Here is a 14,001-nt window from a genome sequence, read left to right as displayed (position 1 = left end):
TTTGTGTGTTTGGTTGTTTTACCTTTAATACAATCCACACACACACCAAAATCAGCAAAATCTAGGTTCAGAAGAATACCATCTTTTACTAATCTTTTTAACCTTTCATTGGATATATGACCCAGTCTTTTGTGCCATAAGAAAGATGAATTTTCATTCATCAAGCCATGTTTAGTTCCAACTTTTTGATGCAAGGTCAAAAGAGTTTCAGCAAAATGATTATCAAACTTGAATTGGTATAAACCATCAATCATAATCCCAGAACTAAGAAGAAGGGAATTTTTAAATAAACTAAAGCATCCATTCCCAAACTTAAAAGAGAAACCATCATGGTCAAGTCTAGATAGAGAAACTAAATTGCAAGAAATAGAAGGAACATAAAGTGTTTGAGGCAAGTCCAAATGAAAACCACTATTTAAGATTGGACGAAAAGTCCCAATAGCTTCAATAGGAGCTTTAACTCGATTCCCCATGAATAAGAAATTTTTGGTTGGGCTTGTGGTCTGGATTGAAAGGAATCCCTGCATCGTGTTGGAAACATGAGAATTAGCACCAGTATCGATCCACCAAGTATTAGAAGGAACTTCAGTCAAATTTGATTCAAAACATACATTAATCGAAGGCTTACCCTTCTTTTCGAACCATTGACGTTTCATGCAGTCTTTTTTAAAATGCCCAATTTTCTTACAAAAATTACACTTATCATTTATGTGTTCCTTCTTTTGATCAGGTGGAGTAGATTCTTTCATTTTGGGTGGTGTACGTTTATTGCCTTTTCCAGGCTTCCTCCCAAATTTTCTTTTTGCTCCTTGAGTCATCATGAGCACCTTGCTGCTTTAGCCTTGCCTCCTCTGGTCAATTCATTCACATTCCACTTCTCCTTAATAGTGTTATAGTGAATTTGAAATGGCCCATACTGTGTAGACAAGGAGTTTAGAATAAATTGGACAAGAAAAGTCTCATCCACGTTCATTCCCAAACTCTTTAGCTTAGCTGAAATGTTAGTCATCTCAAGAACATGATCATACATGGTACGAGTACCATTAAAATGCATAGTAGTGAGTTCTGCCATCAGCTTTCCCGCAAGGGACTTGTCCGCGGTGCGTAACGCTCCTCAATGTTTTGCATGTATTCTTTAGCATTGTCACGTTTAGGGAGAGTAGTTTTGATGTTATTTGCTATTGTCATTTGCATAAACATGATGCTCAATCTATTAGATCTCTCCCAAGCTTTATAGAGTCTTTTCCTCCACACCAGTAATAGAAGCGGGTTTCTCAACTAGGAGTGCCATATCAAGGTCCAACACACCTAAAGTGAACTGAACTTGCTCAATCCAATCTGACAAGTTAGTTCAGTTGTGAATAGGGACAGATGCAGCATGCGAATTAAGACTAACAGGAAAAGATGCTGCAATAGAACAAATATAATAAGATAAAATGCTCACACTATTAATGCTTTGAGTTAACAACATATTTAACAACTTAAGAATACAAATACAAGTATAACAATTGTTATCCTTTGGGTAGTAACCATGATATACTAATTATGATGCCTACATGTATTTGCATAAGTAATTTTTATTAGGTCATATGTTCTATGATTAAATAAACATGTTATCTTTGGATATCTTATGTCTATTTAATTGTAAAACATAGTTAACCCCTTAATGTCTACATAATCATTGAAAAGTAATTCACCTTTGGGGAATCATAAGCTTCACATGATTAATTAAACTCAATGACTCATCATGAATTTAGATGATATTCATGATATCATTATGAGTCATTGTCATTAGTTTAATACCAAATTCAGCATTTAACATTCTGATTGAGCCACTTTGGCAGCTACCAAATCATAACTTAATATGAATGTTGAACAAAGTAGTTGAACAAGTCACAAGGATAAAAATTATATTCTGAATTTTATTGGTACATAATAACAGTTCTGTAAGGATCCATAAATAAATAATTTGTAATCTGCAAGATCTGTCACATAATTTTACTCAGACAGAGAACCTATTTGTAATTCAGTCAGGGTCTAAATCAAAATAAATTTAACTGTTTCATGTCTGCAATTATTGAACAGAATAAACATTTTTTTTACATAAAAAACATTTTGCAATTTATATTATCATGACATAAAAGCCCTAAAATAATAGCATCAAGATTATGGGGCTCATTTACAAGTATTTCTCATTCCTTCCACCATTTAAAGCTTTAAGGGAAAAAAGCTCATGAAACTGAGAATCTCATCCTCAGGACATGGAACCCAAAGCAGCTAGCAAATGACCATCAAACCCCGCATCAAAATCATTAAATAAGCCCCCTTCTTATGCATATAAGAGAGTGCATAAAAGAATAATCAAATAATATGTATTATGAAACATACACATGCATCTACGTGATTGTATTATTGCATGATTGCATATGAAACACATGAAATAGTATATATTCACATGATTGTGTTAAAGCATGGAGAACATCAAAATAACTTCTTTCATGCACATACATAAAGTATTTTATTCAACATATATTATATACGAGTTTCATATATATAAAATTTTTATTTATTGAAAAATCATGAGTCCTCAAAACCGAGCTCTGATACCACATGTAAGACTTCAAATCTTATATTGAAATGAATATTAGATCTTTAGGATCTTGGAATCTCATGATCTTTACAAATAATTTATAAATAGCTCGATCCATGTTTGCGGAAGAGAAAAACGATCGAGAATCTTCAAGGATTACCAATGCATTCCAATGCAATGATGACACTCCTGCAACAAGTTAGAATCGGGAAGTGGTTTCTCTCTCTTCACCCTCTTTAATTCCATACGTACATAACTGATGGAAGTTATCTACGTTTATAGGGTAGAGAAAGGACCACTTCCTCATTGGTTACGTGATTTCCACTTTCCATCAAAGTAGAGATGAAGAAGAAAAAGTTGTTTCTCTTAACCAATTAGAGTTAATAACTAACTCTATTCTTATCAACCTAAAACTACCCACTAATCTTAACAGAAGATAAACACATGTGCCACAATTAATAGGAAGTTAATAAAAAATAAATTTACAATGCATACATAAATCATCAACTTTTCTTATAAAAGCATAAACGAATGCACATCTATGACCTTTAGTGTATACATAACTTTTTCACATGCACATGCATATGCACATATACAAGCACAATATATCATGTTTCCGCTGCATGCATTGAATATTTTGATCCCAAATCCTAACGCCGTACTTTGAAGGCACCTACAACTAGGTTGCCAACTCAGTCAAACCAGTTATGTGTGTCTAACTGAGACGGTACCATCTTCATTGCTTAAACCAAATTGTTGGCAGCCAAACCCCTTATAAAAAATAGAGAGAATTATTTTCTCATCCAGCTAACTGGTAAATCTGACACCTCTCTCCGTTTCAAGCCATTGGTCTGCACCACCCATAGCCAGATGGAACAGGCAAACAGAAAGTCAGGCAAACAATTGAATGGTTGACGGAAGGGAGAAAGGGAAGAAAATGGGGAGTGGTTATGGTGAATGAGATAGAAATGATGGTCATGATTATGTTTATGACAGGGATGAATGTGAAGAACATGATGACGATAATGCAGTGATATAACAACAATAGGAGGAAGATGATGGGCCACGACAGCAACCACGATCACAATGATGACAAATATTACTATTTGTAATGCTGGAGATGAAGACGAAGCAGAATGACATGGAGATGGTGACGATAAAGATACTTTGTGTGTGTAAGAGAGAGGGAGAAAGAGGTTACTGTCATGTTAGTTCTAAACAACGTTTGCCTGTCAATTAAGCTACTACCACCACCGCGGTGGTTATCCATGTGGTCAGCGGGGTCCTGTGTCAAGTTGAAAGCCCAGGATCAAATCCCACTGGCGCAATTGTGGTAAAGCTGGGTGGTCGGGTCCTCAACCCGGAGATTTACCTCGCAGGCAGCCAGGCATATTAAGTGACCTGGTTCTCGGTGAGGGTTTTCCTTCGACATCAGAAAAATAAATAAAATAAAATAAACTACTACCATAGTGCCATCCCGCCCAACGAAAAACTCTCAGAACCGATTTAACAGAACTAATTCAAAACCCTAGCACAATTCCAACGGCGCTTATGCTTACAACAATTTCGGTACTCTTCAGCCATTCCCATCGAAGGCAGACTAGAATCTACCGCTCAACTCCATCTATTACAGACACCGTCTAATTCGCGCGATAACTATCGGAAATTTCGATCTCAGTTCTCCATTTCCAGATGAAAACACACTGGCTCTCACTCACTCGAACTAAAAGGGAATAAAACAACTAACAACATTACTACAGAACTTACCATCCGAACGAAATACAAACGAGAGATTTCCTGCATAAAATCTGACCTAAGAACAAGAAATCGCGACCTCGAACTCTTTGTAGCGAAAAATCATCGCGATGTCATGAGAAACCAAACAGGAACGAGGAATGAGAAAGGATAGGATAAAGCAAACCTGGAAAGCCTTTCTACCGAAGGTGTGAGAGACGGATCTCCGTCCGATCGCTACTCCGGCGAGGGAAAATCACGACTGGCTTTGGCAACGGCGTACGGACAACGGAGGGATAGAGGAACACAAGAAATAGCGGGAAACGATGCGAGTTTGGTTCGGACTCAGGTAGAAACAGACCCAGACCTGAGTTGAGATGCTGGCAGCGAGTCCGAATCCGAGTTCTGTCGGACTCGCTCTAAAAGAAACCATACCTATGAATCCTATAAGGATTACATGAACCAGACCCGAACTATACCCGGTAAAATTGTATTTTTTATTTTTTTTAAAATTTGCGAATCTTAATCAGATTTTGGGTCGGACCTGTGTCTGGTATGAAAGTTCACAAACCATACTCGGCTCCATATATTAATCGGACCTTTCGGGTTCAATTCTAATTCTATTTCAATTTCTTATTTATCACCAAACCCTGAACCTATATTCTTTGTTACGGGTCAGATCAATGTCAAACCCGACCCATTACACCCCTACTCTCTCAAGATTAAACATTTAAGAATATTTCAGAAAACCCCCTAGATAAAGATTTTTTCGCAAGAAACCCCTTTTGTTGTCTACTGTCTCCTCGAATGATCCGTTGACACTTAACAGCGGAAGTGTAAAAAATTTATCGTAGTCTACATATAGGCTGCTAACGTATGTGAGATTTAAGTTTAACCACCTCATATTTCAATTTTTTGAAAATAGGGGCTGACCTTTTTTTGAAAAATTGCTCAAATGATTGCCTGAGGCTGAGTTGCCTAAATGTGGGTTAAGGTAAGGTGACATTCTTTGTCCTCTTCTCTTCATTATGTTTTTGGAAGCTTTCTCAGTGATGATTTCAAATGCAAATGGTGAAGGGGGTTTTCACGATTACAAAGTATTGGAGTCGGTTACTATTTATCACATTCTCTTTGCGGATGACTTATTAATTTTTGGGAAAGCATCAGAGAAGAACATGTGGGCTTTGTGGGTGATGCTCAAATATTTCTCGAAGATTTTTGGGACTACATATGAATGAGGGAAAGTGTCAAGTGATGGTTTTTAATGACCCTGACGGGAATTCCCAAGGGTTAGCTTTCGCATTATTTAATTGTGAGATGGGATCATTGCAAATGAAATATTTGGGCCTCCCACTTTACTTGGGGGTCTATGGGGAGATTCTTTTGGACCACGGTGGAAGATAGCATTTGTCAAAAAATTCAATCTTGTGCATCCTGCTTGATATCTAGGGTGTGGAGAAAAAAACTTGTTTGATTCAACATCTCTTAGTTCGGTGATTCACTTCTTATAAATTTTTAAAATTCTCAAAACTATTGAAAAGTGCATCAATTCTCTTCTTCAAAAATTTATTTGAAATGGGTCCTTTCGAAAAGAAGTCTAAGGCATCGATTAATTGGTTGGTCATCTCACAACCATTAGATGACGAGAGCTTGGGAAGACTTGACACCGCCCTCTTGGTGAAATGGTTAAGGAGAATCTGTAGAATGGAAGGTTGCCTTAGCTTGATCTTCTCTTTATGCTTCTGTGCACATCCAGCACAAGATCCTACATTGCTTCATCAAGCACCGACTGACCTGCACATTGACTGTTGTGGAGCCTGATTCAGAGTTTTTACCCTTACAGGAGGGTTTGGGGGCTTCTCCCAGCGTGGGTAGCATCATTTAACTAAATAAGTTGTAGATCCTGATTCAGAGTTTTTACCCTTACAGGAGAGGGGTCTGGGGGCTCTTCCGAGCGTAGGTAGCATCATTCAACTTAAAAAGTTGTGGAGTCTGATTCAAAGTTTTTACCCTTACAGAAAGGGGGGTCTGAGGGCTCCTCCCAGCGTGAGTAGCATCATTCAACTTGAAGAGTTGTGGAGTCTGGTTTAGAGTTTTTACCCTTACAGAAGGAGGGTCTGAGGGCTCCTCCCAGCGTGGGTAGCATCATTCAACTTGATGAGTTGTGGAGCTTGATTTAGAGTTTTTGCTCTTATAGGAGAAGGGTTTTGGGGCTCCTCCCAGGGTGGATAGCATCGTTCAACTTGATTTGTTGTGGATCCTGATTTAGAGTTTTTGCTCTTACAAGTTGGTCCTAATTTGGGTAGCGATTTACAGCGATTTGCTTACTGAATAACACTACAAATCGCTATAGTGATTTGCGAAAGACACTATAAATCGCTATAGTGAGATCCAACAATACTATAAATCGTTGTGGGGCTCGTTGGAGACCCAAAAATACTATAAATCGCTATAGTGATTTGCGAAAGACACTACAAATCGCTGTTGAAAAGCCGGATAATACTATAAATCGTTGTGGGGCTCGTTGGAGACCCGAAAATACTACAAATCGATATAGGAAAGCCCGATAATATTACAAATCATTGTTGGAAGGCCCCAAAAAAATTTGGTCCGGAGGAAGCGGCCCCCCGCCCGCTAACTGCGCAGCGGAATCCGCGCCGGGGGGGGAGCCCCCGTACCCCCCCTTCTGTAAAGCCAAAAACTCTAAATCAGGCTCCACAACTCATCAAGTTGAATGATGTTTCCCACATTGGGAGGAGCCCCCAAACCCCCTCCTGTAAGGGCAAAAACTATGAATCAGGCTCCACAACTCATCAAGTTGAACGATGTTACAGTCAGTGTGCAGGTCAGTCGGTGTTTGATGGAGCAATATAGCATCGTCTGTTGGATGTGCACAGAAGTAGAGAGAGAAGTAGAGAGAGTGAGAGGGTTGATGTTCATGGCCTTCTCCAGGGAGAACTCTTTGCCTCCCTTGATTTCTTCTCTAGAGAGAGAGAGGGTTTTACAGTGTTTTACGGAGAAAAAAGAAGACTTTGAAGAGTCAATATCATTTTCGACTTTTTGGATGGAGGACATGTTTGTCCTTTTTTTGAACTGTTTGTTTTTTGTTTTTTGAATGAAGGGTATTTTGTCATTTTCTCAAACCATCGCTTTATGAGAAGAATAGCAAGAAAGGGTACTGAGTCTTTGCAACCACACCAGACTTCAATGCTAAGTGATGACAACATACACGGAAATACGAGCCCCATGTGCTTGTATACGTGGTGCGCATTCAGACCCCCGAACACAGATATGAGATTCAGTGAATCATCGAGGGAGAACATACACCACCCTCCCGATAAGGGCAGTGATTTTTGCCAAGTTTGGCGGAGGTGTGGAACATTGTTTTGCAAAGGAACCCATTGGATGTGGTGTTACAACAATAGATTGCACTCATGAGTGTGTTGGTGGGGTACTCTTTACCCCATGAGGAGGACATGGTTTCGTGGACACTCGGTTGTGATGAGAATTTCAACACTTCCTCTATGTATTGTTTTCTTGGGTCTCTATCACCCTCTTGTCTCCCAAAGCACACATTGTGGAATGCGAGACTCCCACTTTGAGGCTCTCTTATGAGCTGGTTAACCCTTTATAACATTGTTAGGTCATAAATTAGACTCGAGAGATGATGATTTCATCTTGCTAGTCGATGCTTGCTTTGCTTTTGTAAGAAAACGTCTACTCTTTATCTTTTTTGGGAGTGTAATTTCATATGCTCCTTGTTGTGTCGAGCTTGTCATGACCTTTTGACATTGAAGGGATCTTTAACCAGATATGTTGGGAGATGAAGATGATGGCACACAACAAACGACTAGATGTATCCATGGACTGGATTGGGGAGTGTAGAATCATGATTTGATGCTTGGCCCTTCCTTTTCTAATCTTGTTTCTTATTGTTGTATTGCTTGGGAATCCAAAGGGGCATTTGGGAGAAGTTGGTTCATCGGGTGCTTGAGGTATCCTAATAACATGCTTTATAAACACACACACACACACACACACACACACACTCACACACACACACACACACACACACACACACACACACACACATATATATATATATATATATATATATGACAATTTAATCTATAATTGAATATAAAATTAGCAATGATTGCAAATGTCTTATAAACATGTATATACAAAATAATAAATAAATAAAGTATTTGTCTATGAGTACCAAACCTTGTTTCCCACCGTGACCTCTTCCTCGAAACATGCACTTTTTTCTCTAAGGGTTGATCAACCGGGACATCAACCTCAGACTCCTAAGGATCCTTCTCTGATCCCTCAAAATAATCCCCCTGAGGATTGTTTGTGCATTCTCCAACCCAGCCTCAACATCCCCTTGAGAATCCTCTTGTGCACTATCCACCGCAGCCACAACCTTTGGCTGAGAATCCGATCCAATCAAAGGACCCTCACTCTCCTCCACCTTTTAGAGGACCTTCGATATCAATCTCCACCTTAGCATCTCCAACTTCTTTATTCTATATTGATTGAGGTACATGCTCTGCCCTTGTACAAGATCATTTTTCTTCGCTTTATTCTCCATTTTGCCACTACCACGGTAGGTAGCAGCATCTTTAGCTTCTTCTAGCAGGCCATTGAGATTAACAACAACCTTAGAGTGAGTCAATGGCTCAAATTTCTTTACAATGAAGTCCTCCCTCTCTTTGGTTGCTTTCAAGATGGAAGACAAGAGTGTACCTACAAGCTTGTCAACCTTTTTTTTCAGATTCTGGCTTAGATTTGGGTCACGCAAAAAGTGTTAGTTGTTGTTGGGGTCATGTTAGAAGTGACAGTTGTTGCAAGGTTGAGCGTAAACTTATGGGTTCCAGCCTACTAATGTTGCATTTTTTATGATAAATGTTTGACACTCACGATTTTGGCCACAGAGCTTCAAAGTATTCTATATCACCGAGTGTGTAATTTTTCTTCTTTGGTTCTTTTGATGTTTTCCAACACTAGCAGATGGTGTGGGTGTAACGCCCCAAAAATTTAGAAATTTTTTCTAACTCTTTTCAAACACAATGGAAGTCTTTTTAAATTTTAACCTCCCTTAACCTTGGCCATGCCACAAATTTTAAGCATAAACCATTCGAACTATTTATAGCTAAAAGTAACAAAAATAACTTCATTCATTTCATTGAATAAAATATCAGAGTTTCACAATAAAAATAATAGTAGACTTTCATATGCAGTTCAATGCATTCCAAATATATCTCTGAGTCCCCGTGTATTGCGCTGTATGTCCGCCTACTCTTGTGACCCAATGAAAATAATAAGGTAAAGAAGCATGAGACCGCTTAATGTCTCAGTATAATCCTGCAGACCCTTACCTGGTCTGTAGTATTCACTGTACATAAAACAAACAGGAAAGAAAAATCAACAGGTCACCAATTATTAAACATATAACATTATATTGTAACATGTAATTCAAGCATAACAATTATGCATCTCATATGACTTACCAGTATGACTTTAATATTTTTATATATTTTCAATCAATCGCTTTTAAATTATGTGTCATGCTTGCAACCATCACAAATTAAGTGACCATCCCAATCCAACTTCTGAGGCACCACTTCTCGAGCTACTTGGGCACTCAGGCTTCCTACGAAATGTTCATTCAAACATTTTATTTTTCATATTTTAACCCCTAAAGGATAAGCGACACCGACATCAAGGTCTAGGACATGTCATCCTTTTCACTAGGCATTGTAGTGCACTACTAAGACATACAATTGTAGTTCTACCTCCGCTTTGAGTATTCGAGTCTAGTGTCCCCTAAGCTTCCATGGAGGGGGACAGGTTCACTACCCATGATGGGACCATCAAAGCGCGTCCACATCAACACATTTCATAGGGTTGGTGCGGGTGCTTGTTCACATTTGACCAGCTAGCTCGTACACATTTGACGAATAACGTCACCTCATCTTTCAAGGTGTGACAATATTTAGTGCAAATTATAATTAACTTTTCGAAAACATTTTCTCAAATGCATGCCATTTCTCAAAGTAAATGAAACATGCCACCATTCGAACCACATCATCAAGTTTCACTTAGGTCAATACAAAAAAAATCATGTTATTCATCTCATATGTTTGATGTATAATATCACATTTGCCATACTTGCAAATTTAAAACATGAATAACAGGAATTTATATGAAACAAGCATTCACATAAAGAATTATTCAATGCATCACAACATGCATCCATTACATTTTTTTTCAAACGGTTCCTGGATAATTCCAGAACTTTAGATTACATTTTTTCCAAACGTGTTGTAATAATTTCCTCTCATAACATAATTGTCATTCTTGTAATATGATTTCAAACAAATCTTTGGACAATTTCATGACCCTATTTTTCCATAATTAGCTTAAAACATGACAACATATATGCCATAATTGCAAACATATACCACAAGACTTTTTTTGGAAAACAATTGTGGCAAAAATGTTGGGACATCCCTGTGATGTCTTAGACCTATGTATATGCATAATTCACTTTTTCATAACCAGTGTGAATTATTTTAAAATAATCATCTAGGGCCATATCCATTTGACAACCGGTTTCAAATGGATTTCAATAAATCTTAGATTTATGGTCATTTTTTCTTAAAAATGTTTTGACAAATTTAAATAAAAAATTAATGAGGATGCTCTGACTTGTCCCTAATCCTTGGAGACTAATTTTACCAAAAACAAATTTGTAATATGTGATACACAAATTACACCTCGAGATATGGTAGAATCTATAACCCAAGAATGTTTGGTATCCCTGACTTGCAAAATTAGTCAAAATTTTGATTTTAATATAAAAATTCAAAAAAATATACTGGATTATTCCTTGATTTGTCACAAATATGCTGGGGGTATTTTCTTTAATTTTTTAAACTAATTACCATTCTAAAATGATTTAATTTTAGAGTAGGGTAGAATTTGTCCCAAACAGAAATAGGTTTGAACACATTTAAATAAATGATTTTTATAGGTTAAATTCAAGTTCCAAAAATTCTAAACTTTGAACTCCAATTAGGGGACACATAGATACTATTCCACAAAAATTGGTGTAGGTAAACTTGACCTGATTGAATCTCAATTTGGCCATTCAATCAGAAACAAGTTCAAATAGGATAAAATTGTTTGTTCTATTTCCTATTCCGGATACACCCTAATATCGGATTTACTAAAATTAATTGGCAATCCCAAAAATTCTAAAATTTCAACCAAAGATATTAGACATGCCAGAGTTCCATCGCAAAAATTATTAAGTCCAAATTAAACTTATAAGATGCTTGAATTGTAATTGTAAAACCCATCAATCATAGAAAATCATAATTACATATTTTATTTTGTATATTTGATAGTCCTAAATGCCAGATTTATTCTAGCAAGATATACATCTAATATCCTTAACATTTTACCTAGGCTTGAGCATGAATTAGGGAACACCTAAAAAATTTTGGGGTTTAATCTCTCCTTGTCCATGCTCTAGATATCTGCAATTCCAGACTGGATTTGCTTGATTTCAGGCTGCAAATTCTACCTATATGCCTACATACGTAGCTAAAATTCAGTATATTCTGACGAATTATATCTTTTATACGAGAATTTAGGGAAAAGGGCTGCAATCCAACTTGGAACACCCATAGGGGATATTGCTTCAAGTTTCGTGTTCTAGACTTACCAAAAAATTCCTCCACAACTGTTTGAACCTCTCACAATTTGATGAGCTATGGCCAAAGTTTAAAGGCCAAAGAAGAAATCAACCTCCCCTTGTGTCGTTCAAGGGAGAAAGAGAAAAATGTGAATAAATGAGGGATTGAGAATGTTAGAAATAGAAAAAAGAGAGAAGAGAAAGGTGAGAGAAATAAGAAAGAGAGTGCTTGGTATAATTATAGGGAAAGGAGGGTGACTCACGCCCCATAGTGTCTCCCTTGGAGGAGAGGGAGAAATGAAAAGGACAAGGGGAAGACTGGGTGGAAGCCTCCCAAGGCCCCTTGTTTGAAATTTTTCTTCTACCCCCTCTTACTCCGTATATTCACAAATACCCTATTCTCTTTTTCCCATTTTAACCTTGACCATTTTTTTTATTTACCAATGTGTCATTGCTATTTTTCTATGTTAACCCTCATCAATTTTCTTTATTTATTAATGCGTCCTTGCATTTTTCCCATATTAATCCTCTCTATTTCTTTATTTACTAATATGTCATTTGCATTTTTTCTATTAACTCTCACCATTTTTTTATTTACTATTGTGTCCTTGGGCTGGATTGGTTTGGATTAAGATCCAAATCCAACAAAAGATCCAACCCAAATTTTATTTGAACCAAATTTCTTGGGTTTGGATTTCCCCTAGATCCAATGAACCCTTAGAGGGTCAAACCCCACGTAATATATTCATGTTTGTGTACTTACGTATTTTGTACATTAGCCAAATATATAATTATTTACTTTTAATCATGTGCACAATTTGCTTGAATGACTCATGGTATTTTATTTTTGATTATTTAAGGTTAGAAAGTCGAGGATATTATAGTGGGTGTGGCCCTCTCCAAGTTAGTCTTCTCAATCATCATATTATAATAAACAAATAAAAAAATTCCTACAATAACAAAATAAAAAATATAGGTAAACAGGTGGGCAGCAGAAATAGGGCATACACCATCAAAAAAACTTTGTAAAAAACAAAAAGAATAACTTGTTGACAATAAAAAACTCAAATCATCAAGGAAAAAAATAGTATTTCATAATCGTGTTTATAATACATGATACACACTAAATATACAACAAGATTGGATGATAGAGACATACAAATCATTAAAGAAACAAAAAAAATAGGATAACTAGTAAGATAAATTGATAATCACACACAAATGATTTAAACAGAAAAAAATGAAATAAGTTATTGAACATGCAAAGATAACTTGAAAACCTTGTAATTCTTTCAAAAAATAACAAACTAATGCCAATATTTAAAAAGAATAAATTACTCGTGTTGATGTTCCCAAAAAATGATAGGTTCAACTGTTAAAGATGTACTTATCAAAAAAACTCACCGTCGATGATTATGAAAAGCTCGACGATGAAATGTTGTTGATGAATTGACGAAAATAGTCACCGAAAATTTTTGTTGGGGGAGAAACACATTAGATACCCCAAAAAACCCTAGCTTATGTGAAAGTAACTTTGTGGTGAGGATGAGCAATTTTTAAACTATTAGAACCCAAACTCCCAAGGAGTAAGGTCCTACAAATTTTGGCAAGCTAGACATGATGCACGACTCTAGAGAGGTGCGCACCACGAGCAAGAGGGACGTGCAATGTTGAGAGAGAGAGAGTCATCTCTTTTAGTCAGCTACACACGAAAGCATGAGGTGGATGGTGGGTTGAAGACAAGAGAGAGAAAAGGTGTTCTTTACAGATCGATGATAAACGTGAAAGAAAAGGCGAGGGAGAAATATGTTCCCTCAGAGAACAAAAATACAAACCAAGAATGAAGTTTAAAGAAATCTCATAATAAACTTCATTGAAAATAAACTAAGGATGGCACATCTATTTATAGATTTATAAGAGGGCAAAAGGTTATGTTCTTACCATAGAGAGGAATCTAGGAGGGTGTCCC

General features: G+C 36.9%; 1 protein-coding gene across 2 annotated transcripts in view; it reads right to left on the bottom strand.

Moving 5' to 3' along the window:
- The window catches only part of LOC149842698 (DNA topoisomerase 4 subunit B (DUF810)), a 225,630-nt gene extending 220,958 nt beyond the window's left edge, over positions 1 to 4,672 (bottom strand). The window contains exon 1 of one of the 2 annotated variants that reach the window (XM_089999370.1): positions 4,512 to 4,672. The gene's annotated coding sequence lies outside the window, so the exon portion shown is untranslated. The remainder of the gene's footprint in view (positions 1 to 4,511) is intronic. The other variant, XM_089999371.1, reaches the window with a different exon arrangement.
- Positions 4,673 to 14,001: the final 9,329 nt, after the last annotated feature.

Source organism: Nuphar pumila, chromosome 3 (assembly GCF_984573655.1).
Source record: "Nuphar pumila chromosome 3, dmNupPumi1.hap1.1, whole genome shotgun sequence".
In the NCBI taxonomy this organism is placed as follows: domain Eukaryota; kingdom Viridiplantae; phylum Streptophyta; class Magnoliopsida; order Nymphaeales; family Nymphaeaceae; genus Nuphar; species Nuphar pumila.
Note: the sequence above shows the minus strand (reverse complement) of the source record. Positions and strands in the feature narration are given on the sequence as shown.